General features: G+C 36.2%; 1 protein-coding gene across 1 annotated transcript in view; it reads right to left on the bottom strand.

Annotated features, from left to right (window-relative positions):
- Positions 1 to 15,998, bottom strand: part of LOC129509737 (uncharacterized) — a 152,984-nt gene extending 136,986 nt beyond the window's left edge. The window contains exon 1 of the mRNA XM_055325575.1: positions 15,915 to 15,998. The gene's annotated coding sequence lies outside the window, so the exon portion shown is untranslated. The remainder of the gene's footprint in view (positions 1 to 15,914) is intronic.
- Between the last annotated feature and the right edge of the window lie 6,082 nt (positions 15,999 to 22,080).

Genomic DNA, 22,080 nt, shown 5'->3' on the forward strand with positions numbered 1-22,080 from the left:
TTCTAACAACCTTCAGACTGTTTTCACTTGGCACTAACGTGTTTGAGATTCATCCACTTACTTTAATAGCCTGATTGCTCGTTTCTTTTTACTTCTGGTTAATAATATTCCACTGCATGGATGTACCACAGTTTGCTTATCCAGTCATCAACAAAAGGACAGCTTGGTTGTTTCCAGGTCTTGATGATTACGAATAAAGCTGCTATAAACATTCATGTGTAGGTTTTGGGATGGATATGTTTTCGAGTCAGTTCAGTAAATATCTAGTGGTGTGATTCCTGGATTGCATGATAATTCTATGCTTAGATCTATAAACTGCCAGAATATATTCTAACATGAATTTTTAGTTTTATCAGAAATTCTCAAACTCCTTCCTCCCTTCCTTCCTTCCTTCTTTCCTTCTTCCCTTCCTTCCCTCCTTCCTTCCTTCCTTCCTTCCTTTCTTCTCGCCAAATTATTTTCAAAAGTAGTTTTCCAGTGTTGCATTCCCACAAACAAGGAATGAAAATATTTGTTGGTCTGCATCACTGCCAGTAGTTGTCAGGTTTTTGCACTTCAGCCATTCCAACAGGTGTATAGTGGTATCTAACTATTGATTTAATTTACAATTATCTACATATAAACAAAGTTGAGTACCTTTTTATATGTTTATTTGTTATCTGGTGTAATGTCTGGTCAGATCCTTAGCTCATTTTTAATTGGTTGTTTGTTTTCCTCATGTTAAGTTTTAACATCAATTTTTCTTTTGTGGATTGTGTTTTTGATGCTATATCCAAAAATTCATCACCAAACTCCAGTCATGTAGATTTTTCTCCTATAATTTCTTCTATATGTATTGTAGGTTTGTGTTACATGTAGAAGTCTATGTTCTATTTTGATTTAATTTTTGTGAAAAATGTAAGGTCTATATGTAGATTTTTTTAACATATAAATAGGTTTTTTCAGCACCATTTGTTGAAGAGACTATCCTTTCTCCATTAAATTACCTTTCCTCCATTTTCATGGATTGGTTGCTTATACATGTGTGAGTATATTTCTGGGTTCTAAATCCCATTCCATTGGCCTATGTGTCCATTCTATTGCCAGTACTGCTCTGCCTTGACTACTATAGCTTTATAGAAACTTGGAAATTTGGAAACTTTTCCAATTTGTTCTTCTGCAGAACTGGGTTGCCTATTCTTGGTACTTTACCTTGCCATATAAACTTTAGAATTAGCTTGTCAATATGTACAAAACAGCTTGCTGGGATTCTGACTTGGAATATTTTGACACTCTAACAATTCATGTGTACTTCAAGTATCTTATAAGAAAGTATCCCCAAATCTGCCATCTTGTCTCTTATGACATTTCTGTTATTCTTTCCCTTATCTACAACCTATAATCACCTAATACATTGTTATTACAACTACCTTAAAGAAATGTCTTTTAGATCAATTAAAAAAAATAAAAGCTTTTGTTTTACCACCATTTATTATCTTCTGATACTCTTATATAATTTTCCTCCTCCCTGAACAATTTCTTTATGCTTCTTTGCAGAGTGGTCCTGCTGGCAATAAATTCTTTAAGTTTTTATTTGAGAAAAATCTTTATTTCACCACTTCTAAGAGATAACTTCATTAGACATAGAATTCTAGTTTTGGTAGATATTTTCTTTCAACATTTTAAATATTCCATTCCATTGTCTTTTTGTCTGCATGTTTTCTTGTTAGAAATATTTTGAATTTCTTATTCTGACTTTTCTATAGATATTTTTTTTCACCTGACTTCTTTCAAGATTTTTAATAAGTACTTTTTTTTTTTCTTCACTTTGGCTGTAGTATGCCTGGGTTTAGAAAATTTTCAGCCTTGCTGGTGTTCTTGGTCTTTCTGTATCTATGTTTTGGTGTCTATCATTAATTTTATAAAATTGTCAGCCATTACTACTTGAAATATTGTTTCTGCTCCATTCTCTATGTCTTCCTCCTGTGGTATTTAAATTGTGTGTGTGACACATTTTAAAAATTTTCTGCAGTTGTTGGATATTCTGTCTTGCCACCTGGATTTTTTAGTTCAGTTATTGGGAGCTTATAGTGATCCTTTGGTGATGTCATTTTTCTTGATTATTCATGTCCCCTGGAGTTTTGTATCTATCTTTATGCATGTGAAGTCGCCATCACCTCCTCCAATCTTTATTATCTGCCTTCAGGTGAGAGGAAGTTTTTATTGGTCCTGCTTATATTCTGGAGCTTTCTCTGACCTTGTATGGATACAACAGTTCGACATTTCTTGTTCCCACTTGTGGTAGAATTCTTAAGCTTGTATGTCTTACTTCAATCTTACAATGCATCAGGCTAGTTGTGGGTAACCTCTCCTTACTCCCTCCCATGCCCCCATCAAAGGTGGTGCTACAGCTCAAGGCTATGGGTTTTCCCTTCCCCTATAGACCCTGTCTTGTTTTCTACATATATTCCCTGTCTACTGAGTCTATTCTCACTGTCACCCTGGAGAAAGTACGCATAAGGAGCTTGCCACAGAGAAGAGGGAGGTATGGGTTTGGCGCCTGGGGCATTAGGAATGCCTGGGGCCAGTTGGAGAGATGTTCTGATGAAGTTTTGCCAGCCACTTATAGGTGCTCTTCTTGCTGAAGTCTAGAACGCGGTCAGCAGGAACTGTCATTTTAATGCCCTCTAAAACTCTTATCTGCCTCTTTCTTAACCTCCTCCCTGTCCCATCCTTCTCCCCTCCCTCCCATCATACAGCTCTTGCTTTAATATTCTGGGAGACGAATAGGTTTCTTTAGCAGTGTCATGAACAACTGGGGAAACCGAATGGTCACTCATCACTCTTCCTTTCTCCCTGCAGGAGGGATCCCCAGCTTCCTCTTTTTGTAAGCTGTGCCACCTTCCAGAGAGGAGAGATGCTGGCAAAGTTCCTCTTGCCCAGTCCAGTATGTCCAAACTTTTTTTCTTCAGTGGAGTGTTAGAATTTCTCCTTTAGAAACTGAACTTATACAAAGGATCTCATATCTGTGGGCATCCACTGAAGTCAGCATTTGCCAGGTGCCATGGTCAAGGGAGGAATACATTTCTGGTGGTTCCATAGTCCACACCAGGATATGTCTTCCTATAATCCAATGCACAAGTGGGTGATACTCCTCATATGTCTCTTGGCACACAGTGCTGGTCCAACTCCCACAAAGGAATTTTTCTTCCTGGATTGATGAGTTTTAGATGTTAAGGAGGAATAGAAGCAAGGCACAACTTATACTGCCATGATATTGGTATCACTCCTACAACCAGTTTTGTTGATCATATATTATCTGTAATTATTTACTATAATGTAAATATCTCTAACTTGAGGCACAAGGATCTTTTTTAAGATTTATTTATTTACTTGAGAAAGAGAGAGCATGCAGGCATGCAAGTGGGGGGAGTGAGAGAGAGACAATCTCAAGTAGACTCCCCACTGAGCATGGAGTCTGATGCAGCTCAGGGTTCCATCCCATCACCCATGAGATCGAGATCATGAGCCAGACACTTAAACAACTGAGCCACCCAGGTGTTCTGAGGTACGAGGATTTTTAAACTCAAAAGTAACTGCCCCAAGCTTTCTAAAGAAATATTATCTGCTAACTGTGACCCTATATATAGGATCCTCCCTACAAACTCAGGGAGAGTGGTCATTGATTGTAGCACTTCTAGAATCAAAACCCTTTTACATTTATCTGTTAGCCAGATTATCATTGCCCACAATTCTGAAACTCAGCTATCATGTTACAGACACTGATACTACTTCCATCTATAGCTGTGAATCCTGACAGACTATCCAATTTTCGCCTACTATTCCCCTGGATATAGTCATTGGATCAGTGCCAACTTAATAGCAAAATTCTATTTTAATATACCGGTAATTAAGAAGGAAACTTGCAACTCAGATTTCTACTGGAAACTTCTCTAACCACCAGGTTAAGTAGATTTAATATGAACCTGTCACTGTAGAAAGCAGAGCACTGAGAATCTAAGAAACTGATCCTTCAGAATTTTGGAGCTACTGAATCAACAACCCTAAACCCGCCTTAACTATGGACTTCTCAGTACTTGAGTGTGTTTTATATATACATTATAAAATGAAGAATTGGCTCACAGAATTATGAAGGCCAAGAAATCTCCCCAAGAGCTATAAACTGGAGATGCAGGAGACCTGATGGTACAACCCAGTATGATCCAGTATGATCCACAGGCCTGAGAAGCAGAGATGCTGATGGACTAAACCCCAGTTCAATTCCAAAGACCTGGGAACTGGGAGAACCAATGGTATAAGTTCCAAACTGAGTTCAAGTATGACAGCAGGAGAAGACTGATGTCCCAGCTCAGAGACCATCAGGCCCACCCATTTTGGGGAGTGAAAGAACAATTTACTTTACTCATTCTACCAATTCAAATGTCAACCTCAATCAGAAACACCTTTACAAACATACTCAGAATAATGCTGACCCAAATATCTTGGTGTCCCTTAGCCCAGTTAAGTCAATACATGAAATTAACGTCACAGCCAGGTTAGTTTGAATTTTCACTATTTGCAGCAAAAGGCATTTTAACTAATATACCAGGATTGTCATCTCTGAAGGATGTAGCATTTTTTAACCAGTGGATGTTTTAAGCCCAGTATTTTTGCTATTTTATTTATCATTTACTAAAACTTTTTTAAAATTTAAATTCAATAAGCAAACATTAGTATATCATCCGTTTCAGAAGTAGTGTTCAATAATTTATCAGTTGTGTATAATACCCAGTGCTCTTCACATCATGTGCCCTACTTACGCCCATCACTTAATTACCCATCCTCCCACCCACCTCCCCTCCAGCAACCCTCCCTTTGTTTCCTGTTGTTACGAGTTGCTCTTGGTTTTTCTGTCTCTCTGATGACTCTCCATTCAGTTTTCCCTCTTCTATGCTGTTTCTTACATCCCACATATGAGTGAAACCACATGATAATTATTATTTCTGACTGACTTATTTCACTTAGCATAATACCCTTCAGTTCCATCTACATCGATGTAAATGGTAGGTATTCATCTAATCTAATCTGTTTCACTTTGTCTTGAATGTGATAGCTATAAAAGTACCTCTTTCATTTTGCAACCAATAATTAATTACTAGAGGAGTTTAATAATAGTGAAAAACATTTTTGTAAAAATTATTAAAGAAGAAACTGAAAGAGAGTGAACCAGAGTGTTCTGACACCCTAGGAAAATACATAAATATAGGAGAAACAGGAAAACTCAAAATCAAGTCATTCGTCTTTCTACATTTCTCTGTGTGTGGTGGTGGTGGTGATGGAGTGTTATGTATGTGTGTGTGTGTGTGTGCATCTATGTTTGTGTGTGTTTCTGTGTGTGTATGTATGTATAGACACTGGTGTTGTAAGTCAATCATTCTAAAACTACAATTCACATCAACTGGTGTCTTGCACAGCCAATACTCTACATGGATTTTCTAACATGGTTAGACACAATATTTACATTATAGGACTGGGGGCATTCCTATGATGTTATAATCACAATTAATCACAAGCTTCTCGTCTATAGTTATTCACAGCCCAGTTTACATTTTACTTTTTCAAATTCTAATTAAATGAATGGTTTAAAACTGTATTAATATCTGGCAAAGTTTTTGAGAATGAATATAAGTCAATTTGAACTCTATTGCTACTTTATGAATGATTAAGCCATGTTCTATCAAGGCCTCACATCGAGAAATGAGTGGAGGCAAAGGGTAGTTACCAACTTATTAAAATGAGATTATTTCAATTAATTAGATGTTTATAAGAATTTGTGTAGACAGCGAGCATATTGATTCATGTTTTCTTACATTAGATAGTATCCACCGGAGCCAGGCCCTTGCTACCAGTAGACAGAATATAAGTGCAGTCAGAGGTATGATCTCAGCAGTTTTGAAAAGTAACTCACCCTGAAATGACTTATTAGCTCATTAACACTTCAAGGTGGAAGAGTTTTCAGATTAACTAGCTTCATCGAGCACAGAATGGGTGAAGGCACAAATGCATCTGTTCTAAAACAAAATTTCCTCCTTATTGCAAAGCTGATACATGTTCATTTGAGGATAGTAGAGAACATACAAAAATTAAAGAAACAGAAGTCATCCATAAGCTCACCACATAATATTACTACTCTTAACATTTGAGTGACTATACTCACTTTTTGTTTATTTATGTGCATAAAAATAGAGGTAGTTTAAAATTTAATGTCACTACTTAGAGGTGCAGGCATTTGATTTTATTTCTTTATAACTAGATTTGTTCACAAATCTTCCTTTTCACATTTGCAGTAGAAAATAAACTTGAATTTTCCATATTAAAATGATGTAGACACTTTTTGTTTAGCTTAATCATTTCTGCATTAGATCATTCTCATTATTTCAAAATTTCAACCTCTCCCTCCTTTTTCTTTTCCTTTCTCTCCAAAATATGACGGTGTTTTGAGCTAGATGTTTGTCCCCCTAGAAATTCACATGTTAAAACTTAGTCCCTAGTGTGATAGCATTAGAAGAGGGCAGGGAGGGGGTGATTTGGTAAGGTGGTTAGATCATGAAGGCAGAGCCCATAGAAGAGTCCCCACAGCGTTCCTGAGCCTCTACCACCTACCACTAGAAGTCTGTAATCCTGACCATGCTGGTACCCTGAGAGAAGACTTGCAGCCTCCAGAGCTGTGAGAAATAAATTTCTGCTGTTTATAAACCACTTGTTTTGTGGTATTTTGTTAGAACAACCTGAGAAGACTAAGACAGATGGCATGGTGGGAAGGCCCCACCTTGCACAGAGACACGGTCCTTGGCTGAGCGGTCTCCACAGACACGGATTTGAATGTGTGTGTGCTCCTGATGCATCTGCTGCTGATGTTCCCTTGTCACAGGCAACACATGGCAGTTTCTCTTGCAGAGCTCCCTGGTATTATGTCCAGTTGCTGACTAGGTTGTCACCTTGGCCCGTGCTTGAACTCCCATTCAGGTCCTAGTTGGAGCAATCTCTCTGCTCAAAGATATAGATGATTACCCTGACAAATGGGACACCCAACTATTTTCTGCACCCTCCTCCCTCCCACAACGGGGTACATGATAACTACTTAACTCCTCCATTCCAAAAGTTTTTAAATTCTTCCTTTCTCTCTAGTAATATACACCCTAACTTTGTGAACCTTTCCATACTGATTCTGGGATCAATGATGTGACTTCCTTTGGCCATTGGGATGTTAGCAAATTTAGCTCAAGCAGAGGTTGGAAATACATTTAGGGGTTGGAGCATGTCCTCTCTCTTGCTGCACTTACTAAGGCCATTATGTGAGTAAGTCTCAGCTATTCTGCTGGAAGACGTGGAGCCACATTGAAGGACCAGAGCTGTCACAGACAACAGCCAGTCAAATGTCAGACATGTTAAGTGAGGCCACCTGAGACAGCAAGCATCCAGCAGTCATCTGCCAACTAATCGCAAAACTGGCAGATGCTTACAGAAGAAAGAGCAAATCTGGTTGAGACCAGACCAAACTGTGACTCACAGGATCAACAGCTAAACAAATGACTGTTGTTTTCAGCCATTTATTGGGGGACAGTTTGTTATATAGCAACAGCTAACTGACACAGTCAGAGTGATGGCTATCACAAGTCGTCTCTCTGCCTGGACCTTCAATGCCACCATTTCTATGTTCTACTCTGCTGGTGTTGGAGAAGGACACTCTGTGGGTCACCTTCCTACCTGAGTCCCAGATGGTAACATATGGAACAATATATTCCCTAAGCTGGGTTGCTTTTGAGAGGGAAAAGAGGTGTTATTGATAATTACTCTAGTATAATAATAGGTGAAATTGGGACTGTCCAGGGAAATGGAGATATATGGTTTTATAGGTATAAGTAAATTTGTTCCTTGGGTTTCCTTCTAGAATTTCTTTAGTAGAAAAAAAGATTTCTATGCCCCACTGCTACCCATGCCCTTAGGGTTTGTTTTTGTCAGTTTGGGCTGCCATAACGAATCACCATAGATTGAATGGTTTAAATAGAAACATTCCTCAAAGTTCTGAGGAGAACTCTGAGACTCTGAGATCCTGGACTCAGGATCAAGGTGTTGGCATGGTACGGGTCTGTTGATGGTCCTCTTGCTGATTTGCAGATGGCTGCCTTCTTGCTGCATACACATGGCATAAAGCAGACAAAGAGGAAGCAAGCTCTCTCTGGTATCTTTTCATAAGAGTATTCATTCCATTGTTAAGGCCCTATCTTCATAATATAATTACCTCCCAACACCATCGCTTTGGGGATTAGGGTTTCATAACATGAATTATGAAAAGACACAAACATTAACTCGATAGCACAGTTCAAACCCAGAAGGCAGAACTGAGATTCAATCATGTGTATGCATCTACACTGTCTCTCTTGATCTCCTTTTTGATTCTGATTCTTTTTCTCTTTCTAGCCATTAAGTGGCTGAATCATGTTTATTTTTGTAGCCAAAGAAATACTATATCTTGGACGGGCTGCATTGCATAGAGGTGAATGGCATGTACTCTGGAGCCAAACCACTTGAATTAAAATACCAGCTCTACTACCATTTGTGTACAACCTTGTATAAGTTAACTAATCTGCTTGTGCCTCAGTTTTCTTACCTAGAAAATAGCAGTAATAATATAACATCAACTTCACAGGAATTCAACAGCTTAAAATATGAAAAATACTTGCAGCAGTTAATTTCGCCCAGTGCGGAGCATTATAATTTTATGTCCTCCCATGCATTCATCCCTATTCAGTGATTTTTCTCAGGTCTGAGTCCTCAAGGCTCTGGCTTATGATCTTCCATATCAACTTATAGGAAAACTCAGAGAAAAACTTTCTATCTTAACCCTCTAGTTCTTCCATATCAAATGTGCTTCAGTTTGCAGATTATTTCTTTGGTAATTGAATTTAAAAACCCTATCTTGAAAGTTAAGGGAAGAACTGAACACTTTTGTAAGATGCATTCACTCTTCTCCCTAGAGCAAGAAGTTCTCTACCTTGTAGCCTGCTGCTAATGGTGGGAGGGGGTAGGGATTAAAACATAGTTATCAAGGATGGAAAATGACATCAATTATATTTCACAATACTTTTTATATTTCACAATATTACTCAAAAGATAATTTTTGAAAAATGTGAACTGTGACCATCCTCTACACACTCATAGTAAACTACTTTGCCATTTTACACAATATGTAATTTATAATAATTACAACATAATGGTCATAGAATTTATTCACCAATCTTTGAACCCTAAGAATTGTTTTTATTTCTCTGATGCAAACATTATATCAATGAAAAACCTCTTAGCAAAATTGTACACAAATATGTCTTCAGCATACATTTGCAGAGATGAATGTGCTAGAACAAAAGCCATTTTACATAGTTTGCCTATATACATGCATATGTATAGGCATCCTCAATTTTATGATTAGATATTTTGTTGATCTTTAATTAAGATGACCTTGTATAAATAGTTAGAGTCAGGGGGTAGACTGTGAAAATGAGTTTTCTGGGTGGCTGGAAACCTGGAACACTTGACCTATCCTCAACAGGGATAAGGTTTTGCTAATGCTTTTAGCTTGAAACCCAGAAATGCTTCAGATGTCTATGAATGCTCTTTGTAAGGGCATTTTATTTGTGACTATATAGTCTTCATGAATTTTAATATAAATCAATAATACAAAACAGCATTGGTAAACTTTTACTGTGAAGGGTCAAACAGTAAATACTGTAGGCTTTATAGGTTGTATGGTTTTTGTTGCAATTACTCAGCTCTGGAAAGTAGCCTTTGACAATATGTCAATGAATCAGAGTGGCTGTGCTCCAATAAAACTTTATTTATAATATAGTGGTCCAGAGTTAGCCTTTAGCCATAATTTCCTTACACCTGGTATAAAGGAACTGTGCATTAAATAAATGGGCTTTCCCAACCTGGAAAGGCCCAACTCTTTATATACTTCACTGCGAGGGAATATATATTCTTTTTTTTTTTTTTATAAATTAATTTTTATTGGTGTTCAATTTACCAACATACAGAATAACACCCAGTGCTCATCCCGTCAAGTGTCCCCCTCCGTGCCCGTCACCCAGGGAATATATATTCTCATTAGGAATTTGGGAACCAAGAACAACTGAACTAATTAATGTATACTATATTTTTCCCACATCATGTGGCTACTCTCTTCTGAGAAATATGAGACTTAATCTAAGTCACAATTATTGTTTTGCTGTGTGTATGACTATATGTTTGTGTGAGAGAAAGAATACATGTTATTGTGTAGCAATAAAAAATATTTTAAAAGTGAAATACAGTTCTATAGGTCAAATCAACTAATATAATCATTAGCTTTATAGGAAAATGCATCCTTCTTATATAACAAAAATATGGTGCATCAATATGATGTTTTTATCTTAACCAATTTGATAGATATTTTAAAAGATAACTTTATCTTTTTGGTTTAATTTATATTTTATAGATTTCTAATACAGTTGAGATTTCTGTTTCTTACAATTTAAACAATTTAATAGGTTGCAATAAGACCTAGACAAATTTATGGTCCTCTTGAAATGACTGGGCCATAGTTTTGACTCAGTATTACTGAGGCCACCTTCCCCCACCCCCAATTAAGATTACCTGACATCTGTCACATGCCTGTAGGCCATGGAGAAGATGGGATTTTAGTGGCAGGAAATTCATTGAGGTCCAATTCTATCTGGTTTATTTTATGCTCCATCTGTTCAGTAGGCCAGAAATGAGATAGTGGATGAGCCCAGGTTCTCTTATTCCTCATGGGCACACTCAGACACTTCCTGGGACACAACTCTAACCTCCTACCTCAAACGTTCCCTCTTGCCACTGAAAGATGAGAGTCCAGGTTCCACTCAACACAGACCCAAGGTGACTGGATCATCTGGCCTGCCCCATGAGGTTGCAAACTGTAGGTGAGCAGATATGGAACGACATGAATAGTAAAGCACTCCAGGTCCCAGGTGCCATTGGTGCTGTCTTGGCATCTGGAATTTCAGATGGCCAAACCCAGAAGAGCTCCATGGGAACAGCAATGGGAGACGGGAGACACCAAATAAATTCTATTTAATTCCTCTTCATGCATCACCTCAATAGACTTTGAGGGTATTCAGAAATTCATAGGAATTCTCTTATGATGTGCCTTGAAGCCATGGAGCAACCAGGCGTGCCTAAGATACTGTAGCCAATTTAGAATTGCACTTCTTCCTTCCTTCTCTACCTAATAAAATTAGGAATTTCCCTCCTAATTAGGGAATTAGGTATTTCCCTCCCTAATAAAATGTTAACACATAAGTTTTTGTCTTTAAACCTGTTTTCTAGAGCAACTGTGCCACGAACGGGTGCATTTGTTTGTATGTGTGAAAGGGAGGATAATACAATATCTTTTTTTAAAAAACTTTCAAAACTTACATTGTTATTTTGGAGAGTGGATTTACCCTAGACTTTGCATATGTTAAATCCCAAATTAATTTGTGTTACACTGCACTCACGTGACCCTACCAAAAAAACACCCCATTTCACTCATTTTCTTGTATTACTAATTTTTGTGTGCATGTCAAAGTGGAGGAAGGGTGCACCTGTTTTAACATTTTTATTTGAAATATAAAACCATGGGTGAGAAAAAAGTTTTAAATGGCAAACTCACTTGGCTGAGTTTTTTTTAAATCAAATATTGATAAGGTAAACACATGGCTCTGATTAACTAATAAAAGACCATTCATTCAAGAATGAACATTTTCTTTAAATTAGCATTTCAGTAAGCAACTTGGCCCTTACTCACTGCTTAGGCCACGGTCTCCTTCAAGTTAATTCAATAAATGACTCATATTTAAGGCATCTTCTTTCTCTTATTTTACTTTATAGCACTTATCACCAATTAACATTATAAATTTCACTTATTATTGCTATTTTAATTCACTGAATTTTCGGTTCTTTGAATTAGAATTATTAGAATTGCCCTGTTTTGTTTACTGCTATCTCCCCAATGCCTAGAACAGTACACACTTGAAAAATAGTAGGCACCTATTAATCTTTGAAAAATAAATGAAAGCTGATTTAGGAAAGAAGAAGCCATGGTCAATATTTGGATGATTATTAATAATGCCTTAGATTTGTAAAACACATCTAAGAAATTTCAGAGGGGTTTTACCTATATCAACTCAAATATACCTAATAATAACCTGTAAATAGAAATAACAGCTATTTTTGTGCCTACTTCACAGATAAGGAATCTACAATTTTTAGTTTATGTGACTTCTCTAAGTTAACCTTCTCAGTTATAGGAGGAAGCTTGATCTTTCCTGCTTTTTTCAGACTTAAAGATTGATTTTGGTGTTATTACTTTTTTAAGAATACGTCATTTCTGGTTATAATATAGCAACTAGTTGGTTATATCATAACTACGTAATTATCATACCTTGAGACCACTGATACTACATAAACCGATAAATTTCCTTGGCTACTCAAACAGGTTGGCAGAAGTTAGACAACAGTGAAATGGGGCAAGTGTCAAATGCAACTCCGTAGTATTACACACACACACACACACACACACACACACCATGCACACAGAAGCTATGCCATTAGACAGTATTTAAAAGGAACACATATCTAGGTAATAATTCATGACCTGCTATTCTGCAATCAACTCTGGTGAAAGCCTGATGATAAACCTAGCATTTTCATCACCCTAAAATTTATTTTTTTTTCTCTTTACCTCAATTTATCACCTCATATCTTACACTGAAAACAGCTCTTCTATTTTGTGTGATTCAAGAACTAATCTCCTGACCTCCTATTCCTGCCAATCAAATTAGTCAGAACTAATTAGCATGAAAACAAATTCGATCACCTAAGGAGATGTTTGTTTCCTGCCTTTATTGGGAAACAAAGGCGTAGTGGTTGGATTACTTCAGTAAGTAGCAAAACAGGTAATTTCCCTTTTTAAAGCTACTTAAAAGCCAAAGGTGATTTCAATTATTCACCAAATATGTACATCGTATGTGTTAACCAGTGACTGTACAAAACGACAGAATAATAGCATTCCTCATTCAACGCAGCTCTATTATATACGATGCAGAGATGTGCTCTTCACACTAAAGCAGACAATGAATACACATTGTGTGACACACAAAGCTTAAAAATAGAGATGTGTGGGTAGCCAAGTATCTGCTGTGACAAAGATCTGATCTACTAATTATCTGCAACACATTTTGGGTCCCATGGCTGCTACCCCAATCTTTTTACAATTCACCTGAGGGTGATTTTGGCAGGCTGTCAACAGGCAAACAGGGAAATAAGTTGGGAAACATTAATAAAGGTTGAGAACAACAGCTTTTCATGCTTTGAGCTCATCATTCAAGTATAACAAAAACTGTAAGATGAAGAATGGGGACAATGTGCTGAGAAGACAAGAAAGAGAGAAGCAAACATTTAAATGGCTGTAAAGTTACATTTGTGAACCTCTTGTCAAAACATGTTTGTTGTAGTTTTTTTTTTTTTTTAAGTTGTCTTATACTTTTCCTTTTTTCAGAAAAATCAACCAAGAGAGTTACACCCTCCATAACAGCGAAACACTTCTGTTCCTTAGTACAGCAAGATCTTTGTCCATTTTAACATAAAAAAATGACCACATACTATTAAGTCTCCAAAAAAGAGAACAGAACTGTAATAGCTACGTTCAGAAAAATAAAACCAAGGCATAACACGGAAATTAGCTTTTCTATGATTAAAAAAAATGGAATAGCTAATATTATTTTCCTTCACTTACTAATGTGTATTTCTAAAATTTTTATAGCACTTATATGCAAAATACGTGAGCATTGTGTTCAATATATTTAAACTACCTATTAACTGAATGAAACACCAACTTTAAGGAGTTATGAAAATTAGGTATAAGTGGAAGTTATACTATGATTTCTCTAATCTTAGGAAATTAATGGTGTGGTATTAAAATATACAATATACCAAAATGAGACTTTTATTTTCCATGATAAAAATGAAAATAATCTATTTAAACTCATAAAATTAATTTAATTTAAATATACAAAGAATAACATAACAAATGTTTTAAACACTGTTATATACAGTTTAAATATCAGTTTATATAAAACATGAACTCGAAAAGCTTTCTTTATAGCCTGTCCCCAGTCTGGTTTCCTTCTCCAGCCCAATAATTAATCAGAATTCCTTCCTTCCTAGCTACTTCTAGCTTTTTTACATACACGTCCTTCTATAAAAGGTAAATGATTACAAGTATCATTCTAAGACCTACTCCTTTTTTGCATTCAACATTCTGTATTTGTGATTTTATATAGAGAGATATAGATACAGGTCATTTTTTAAAACGCTAAATAGCATTGTGTCATATAAACATAGTATATATTATTTATTTTTGTTGGTGCCTGCTTAAGTTCCTTTATACTTGCTGTTTTAGACAATGTTTTTAGTGCAGATCCTTATACATGTCCCCTTGTGCAAATATACAAGAATATTATTAGGCCATGTACCCAGAAGAGCAATTACTGGGGAGACATCAAATTTTAAAATTAATAGGCACCTTAGAAATTATCTGACACCATTAACTCCTTTTTCCGAGGCACAATTAACAAACAGTGGCAAGACTTAAAGTAGATTCCAAGTGGGGATCTAATTTCTGTGCTCTTGACATTGTGTCATTACTTTCCGTCCATTTTGGCCTTTTTATGTACCACACAGGTGCTTGTGCATTTATTCTCAATACAACCCATGAAAGTAGCCCCTTACAATCTAGTTCCTATAATACTATAAAGTCACTGACTGCACATTTGCAGGTTGCAAGGACACAGGACCAGGAATGAGAAGACTTCAACCACGCTATTCATGTTTGATACACTGTGGTCACCATGCACCTCACTTAACTTCAATTTCCCCCAATTCTTCTTAGACCTTTCTTTGGCTGGACAAACTACATCTATATTATTCTGCTGCCACAAACCTATTTCAAAGCTGAGCATCTGGTCTGATGCTGTCATTTTCTAATACATTCTCCACTTCCCCTTCTGTACTATACACAGTAGTTAGAATTTATTAAAAAAATGTAAATTGGGGGCACCTGGGTGGTTAAGCTTCTGCCTTCAGCTCAGGTCATGATCTCAGGGTCCTGGGATCAAGCCCCAAGTTAGGCTCTCTGCTCAGCAAGGAGCCTGCTTCTCCCTCTCCCTCTGTGATCTCTCTCTCTCTCTCTCTCCCTCAAATAAATAAATAAAATCTCTCAAAAATTATGTAAATGGAATCATGTCACCACCTACATAAAGCCTGTGACAGTCTCCTTATTGCTATTAGAATAAAATTCTAATTCCTTACCAAGGTCTATCTAGTCTCATCTGTGCCACTATCACCTTCATTGGCTATGCTCCTGGCACACTGGTCTTGCTTGTCCCAAGTACTTTTCTTTGCGTATCATCTTTCTTCTGCCCAGATTGCTCTTCCCACATTACTTCACATGGCTGATTCACTCCCCCTCTTCAGGTATAGTCTAAAGATAACTTCTTGAAAGAGGCCTCCATTGTCCATCAAATCCAAAGTAAGCCTCTATTCCCTTACTCACCCCCAGTGTCACCAATCATTCTCCTTTGCAAACTGTATTGTTTTGTGAGGGTTACCATAACAAGATATCACCACCTGGGTGACTTACACAACAGAAATGCATTGTTTCACAGTTCTGGATCCAAGACCCAAGTGTCAGCAGAGTTGATTCTTTCTGAGGGCTGGGAGGAAGAATCTTTCTAGGTCTTTCTTTTCTAGTTTTTGGCAGTTTGCTAGCAATCTTTGGCATTCCTGGCTTATAGAAACATCACCCTGACACCTACCTTCATCTTCACATGGTGTTCTCCCTATGTTCATGTCTGTATCCAAATTTCCCCTTTTATGAAGACATCATCTTGTATTAGGGGCCCACACAATTCCAGCATAACCTCCTCTGAAGGTAATTACATCTGCAACAAACCTATTACAAAAAAAAAAAAAAAAAGGTCATATCCTGAGGTCCTGGGAATTAAAACTTAAATATATGACTTTTGGGAGGGGACACAATTCAACTCATAAGATGCACTTTTCAAAATGTATGATTATGTATGTGTTCATTCATTTGTTTAATGATCATTTCCTTTACCAGACTGTAGAGGGGCTTTTGTTTTGTTTTGTTTTCTTTCTTTTTTTTCTACATATGTATACTCAGTGTCCTCAATAGGCTTGGCACCTGATGGATAGTCAATAAATATTTGTTGTTTTTCTACACATGTCATTACATGATTTATAAAGTCTATTACTGGTTTGAATTTTGTGATTTTTGTTTTCACTATGCCCAATTTTATCATCATAATTTTATCCAATGCCATCCCAGGGCAAAGTTTTAAAAATGTAAACCATATGTCAAAATAAAGCAAACATAAATCCTGTTTTGCTGCATAACTTCCTAAATAATTCAACCCAAAATATGTACACTTTCAGAAAGGAGATGGAGGTATCGCCATAGTTCACTTAGTAATTTTTCAACCAACTTTCAATTTACTTTCACTCTGAGGAATGAGGACTAAGAGTAATAATATAAAATGTAACCCCACTATATTTTATGCTGGACATAAAACTTCATAGAAACTTCAGAAAACTCATCTCTACAGTTCAAAATATCACTGCCTTCTGCTGTACTGTCAGTTTGTCTTTTGTTCTTTTTATGTCCACCCCCCTCTACAACCAGAGCCCTGAATCCTATTACAGCCTACTTTCTGAATATACTTAATCATGCATTTATTCTCTTTTTCCTTAGCCTTCTCTTACAGTCCCTTTTTTACCAGTTCTATCTCCTATGCTGTCAAAAAAGCATGAGTCTCCCATTTTAAGAAGGCCTGTTTTAGATCCTCCAAATCTATTATTGGATCTGGTCCCTCAACTCAACCTTCTTGATATTTTCCTTCAGCCTCTTTAAATCAATCCCGTCACCTCTGCTAGAGGAATCTTCCAAAATGCCATTTTCATTATACCACTTCACTGATTTAAAACTATATTGGTGCCATATCACCTATTGGATCAAGTTTAAGATTCTAAGTCTCCATTAACTAGCCTTAGATTGCTCACCCTTTTTTAACTTCCACTGTAATTTCTCAAATTTATACCATCTGCTTTATTCTACCAACAGCCCTTGCCAATGTCAACTCTCTTACTTTATTTATGTTGCTTTTCTAAGTGAGAAAGACCTGCCTACATCTTCCTGAAAAATCCAGCTCTACCCAGTCATTAAGTTTCAGCTAAGGGAAACTTCTCTCATGGAATTGACTCTTCCAGTCCATACTATCTTCTCTGTCTGACATTCTATAGTAATTTTAGTTAGGAAGCAATAAGGGAAAAGATGTATTTTTAGTTATATGCGTGAACATTACACTTCTAGTTCATCTGTGCTTTCTGGCATTCTTCAAATCTCAGTAAATACATAACCATCCTCAGCACTGTCGTCCGTAATTAAGCCTGAGCTACATAGAATCTATTAAGGCAAGTCTTTAAGCAACACTGAGTTTATGTCATGTATACACAATTCTCTGTATATTTTTAATTGTTTTATATCCTTATTATTTTAATGCCTAAGTTCTTCATATCAGTTTTCATGTACAAATTAGGTATAGTTGCAGATTTCACGTGGAATAAACTACTTCTATAATAAACCTAGAGAAGATCTGTAGACTTACTAGTAAAAAGACTTTGCAAACATATGTCAGCAGAAATCACAAAAACTGTAAAGCTAGGGAAGGGCATGAAAAAAATATTGAATTTCTAGTCATAAATGAAGTTCTTTCTGATAGTTTATCTTTATTTTATACCTAGCTACTCTATTTTTTAACCATATATAATGAGTAAAGGATTATTATACTCCTGGCTCATGATTCTTTAACTTCGAAAGTAATAGTGCAACACTGATGGAGGAAAAATGGGATGTTTGAATATAAAATGATATTAATGGCCTACAAATGAGTGTTAATTTGGAATGCATTTCTTTAAAAATGACAAGAATGATCTCACCCATATAGGGAACACATTATCTATAATACATAAAGTGAAAATATATTAAATACCTGTTTTAACAATATTAATTTTATGTAATCCTTTTTAGAAACTGTAAAAAGTATAAAATTTTACATTTTGACTTATTGTTCAGAGTCTGTTTTCCATATCAGACTATAAACTCTCTGTAAGGAGTCGCCATGCCTCTGTTGTTTATTATTGTATCCCACTCTCTAGACCCAGGCTGCCAATCCTATAGTCACCAGCTACACACAGTTTTCATAAACTTGAAATGTGGCTAGTCCAAAATGACTTGTGCTATAAGCCAAATACACACTGAATTTTGAAGCCTTCATAAAAAAATTACAGGAGCTCAATAATTTTCATGTTGAGATACAATATTTACATATATTGTATTAAACTTTACCCCCCAAAAATGAAATTTACCCATGTCTTTCTACATCTCTGAGTATGGAAACTACAAAATTTAAAATTGTACATGGGACTTGCATTATACTTCTATTGGACAGTGCTGGCCCAAACTGTGCATAATATATTGTACACTATCACAAAAGTCCTTCATATGCATAAGTGAACCCATTCCAAAATATGTTAAAATAGATGTTTCTGCCACAATTATTTATTGACAGTTTATAATGTCAGCTATTTAAAACCATATTTTTTATAAGTCTAGAAAGTTTCTTGGAGAAGTGATTTTCTCTTTTATGCTCAACAAAGCTGACCTTTTATTCCATATACAACATCATTTGCATTATTTATAGCATGCAGGATGAATAAATTTTAGTTTTCTCATAGGCTGTCAACACGACACATTAACACATGCCAGTTCAAAAAAAATTAAATTTCCGATCTTGCACTCACACAAATGACAAATTTCATACTTTATTTAAAATTGGGTTACTATTTTCTCTGAATTGACTGGATGTTTTGACATTGTCAATCCCTTTGGTAATACACAGTATCATATTTACAAATATTTTGCCAATATGCTTTGAAATAGAAGTGTATGGTAATACACCCCCAGCACGTGTGCTCAGTTCTGCTTTACAGATGCCTTGCTCATTGACACACAAGTTCTATTACCAAGAACCAGCCTATTCATTTAAGTTCGTACTTACAGGCAAGACTAAAGCTCTCTGGAGTTGAGTATTAAAATTTAATAGAGCTTGGGAATGTCCAGTCTAAATATGATTACATTAAGAATTACAGTCAGAACAGCTTTTGAGAGCACTGTATTACCATTTGTTCCTCCTCTATGGGCAGCATCCATGGTCTATGAAATTGAGATATTGATCTTAATGACACAAAATGGTTGTGGATCCAGATAGATACAAAAGCCAGATGAGCTCCCTAGCAACACAAGGAAATATAGAACTTTGAAGCAGCACTTCTCTCCAGAAAATTTTAGAACTGACCTGTGAAATTTAGCCCAACTCATTTATTTTACAAATGAACACACAGATGCCCTCAGAGATTGACTGCCCATCGCTCAGAGAGATATCAATGTGATCTTTATTTGATTCTCTTCCCTTTGCAGCACCTGATTCTGAATTTATTTCATAGACACATTCATATTTCATATTAACTAACTGAACTGGGTTTCAAACAAGCCATCAACATTTCTCAAACTTAGCAAATGAAAGAAATAATAAGACAGAGCAAAATTGCTTAAATTCAATGAGAATAGTGAAAAATATGATGGCAGCCATAGCTATTAATGAACCATTTTTTTAGCATAGTAACTGCCAAACATATAATTTTATTTTTTATACTTCTGAGTGTGTATGCATTTTTCTTTCAATATTTGTGTACTATTTTTCCTAATTATAAATTAAAACAGTATGTAAAAGAGTCACCTTGAACCCTCATACCTTTGTCTTCTAAACTTCTAACCATTATTTCTATCAATTGTCATCTATGTCCCTTTAACATGATTATTAACACTGCAGAATTACCTCCTTTATAACTAGATTATGATTACAAACATTTTGAGAACAGCAACTCTGCCTTATAAATTGTTATTGTTCTAATAGACTCTCATTAAAGAAAGGTCTAATACTTAGTAGAATGCATTTGCCATATTAGACAATCAATAGATGTAAGTTGATTGGCTGTTATGGGTTGTTTCCCTTCACTGACTTTGTGAGAGGAAGGTTAATATGTTCCAGATGCTGAAAGAAAGCTGTGTGTTGAAGAAATTAGAAACTGGCAAAAACTCACTGTCAACTGTGTCATAGGGACCCCTGACTAAACACAGAACCAAGGGGCAAGCTAGACAGGTCTCCATGCAAGGATGTTATAATGTCTACAAACTCTGTGGCCTTACATGTCTGCACTATTTTTCTGGATTACAGGTCATAGCACTTTACAGACAATGTCATATTTACCTTGATGGTGTTCTCGGATTGTTAAGAAGGGGCTAATGCTTTGCCCATTTCCCTCTATTGCCACAGGGAAAAATATAAGCAAAGAAAGTCTGAATCATTTATACAGTGTTGCACCATAAGGCATCGAAAGAGGCAGGTGCAGGTCTCAGATGGTTGTCTAAGTCCAAATTCCACGCTCTATCTGCTAGATAATCCTGTTTTCCCTCTCCCTCTCAATAGAATATTTCCCTAGATAGTTCCTGAAACATTTATAGCAGAAGCCTGCAGAGTGACTGTTATAGAAGTTTGTGGAAAACTTCCAGGCATCTAAAAATGTAGGAAACGGCCACATTTCACTTTGGGTATTCACATTTGAGAAGTGATGTGTTTTTTTTTCTCCCCCTCAAATATTCAAAAGTTTGATCTAAGGCAAAAGTTTTACTATTCCTCCCTAAACTAGAGGAATGAAAACACCCATGAATTTTCATCAGTTTGCTGTAGGCAGAAATTTGCCAGTTTGCAGGAAAATGGCTTAAAAATCGAAGCTGAGATGAAATACTTGAACTTCTTGTGTGAACCTATGAAAGTAATATTTTTCTTTATCAGCTGATATGAAGGTTTGCACAAACCCTACATTACTTCAGTATAAAAATGACTTTTTCTGTCTAAAATGTCACAAAACTGTTTGGATTCTTCAAAACACATCCATAAAAGGATTCTCGTCCCCTTAATTTTGGCATATGCCATCATTTCCCTTTTATTCTTTATCTATTACCATATTTAACAGAAATTCCCTATAACTAACTTCCTTTAACCTCCACTATGAGATACAGTTGTGGGAAAAGTGGTAAATGGGATGAAACTAGAGAACTTTTTCTTTCTCCAGATGTCAAAAATCTGCAAAGGCCAGAAACTTGCCTCCTACCTTCTGAGGAATCATGATTATACTGAACACCGTAGAGTCTTCTGACCGAGTTCTACACTGAAGCATACACATTGAATTTGCCTTTCTCCAAATTATCAACTGCTTTGTGACAACAACACGATGATCATTTAGGCTGTTCGGATGGGAGCTGTAATCATCATAGGCTAAGCTGCTCATGCAGTGGTGTGCTTCTACCACACATGGTATTAGAAGGATCCATTTGATGACACCTCACTCTCCTTATTTCTTTGTCACACCAGCTCATGAGTTTTACCCCCTACAGTCTGCATCTAATCAAACCCATTTCTCAAAGATACTTTTCATTTCAGATCAATAAATATTTCTGGAGGCATCAGTCGCCTGAAAGCATCTGTATTATTAGATGCCATAAAATATTTACGCTGATCATAACATTAGTAATGTAAATATGAATTTAGAAATTCATCCAATCACAGGCCTCTGTTTAATTCAAGAAGCTGATTAGCACTGTAAAAATGTGTGATTCCTGATCAATAGACTATGGGTGAATTATGTGATAAGACTTTCACTAATATTCTCTTTCTGCAAACCATTTTGTGAGCTTCCTTAATTACCAGAATCCAAAGCCAAAGAAAAGACTACACAAAGCAGATGTATCAGATAGTTGAAGCAAGTGGAGGTCTTGACTTTCAT

Source organism: Nyctereutes procyonoides, unplaced genomic scaffold, assembly GCF_905146905.1.
Source record: "Nyctereutes procyonoides isolate TBG_1078 unplaced genomic scaffold, NYPRO_anot_genome, whole genome shotgun sequence".
Lineage (NCBI taxonomy): Eukaryota > Metazoa > Chordata > Mammalia > Carnivora > Canidae > Nyctereutes > Nyctereutes procyonoides.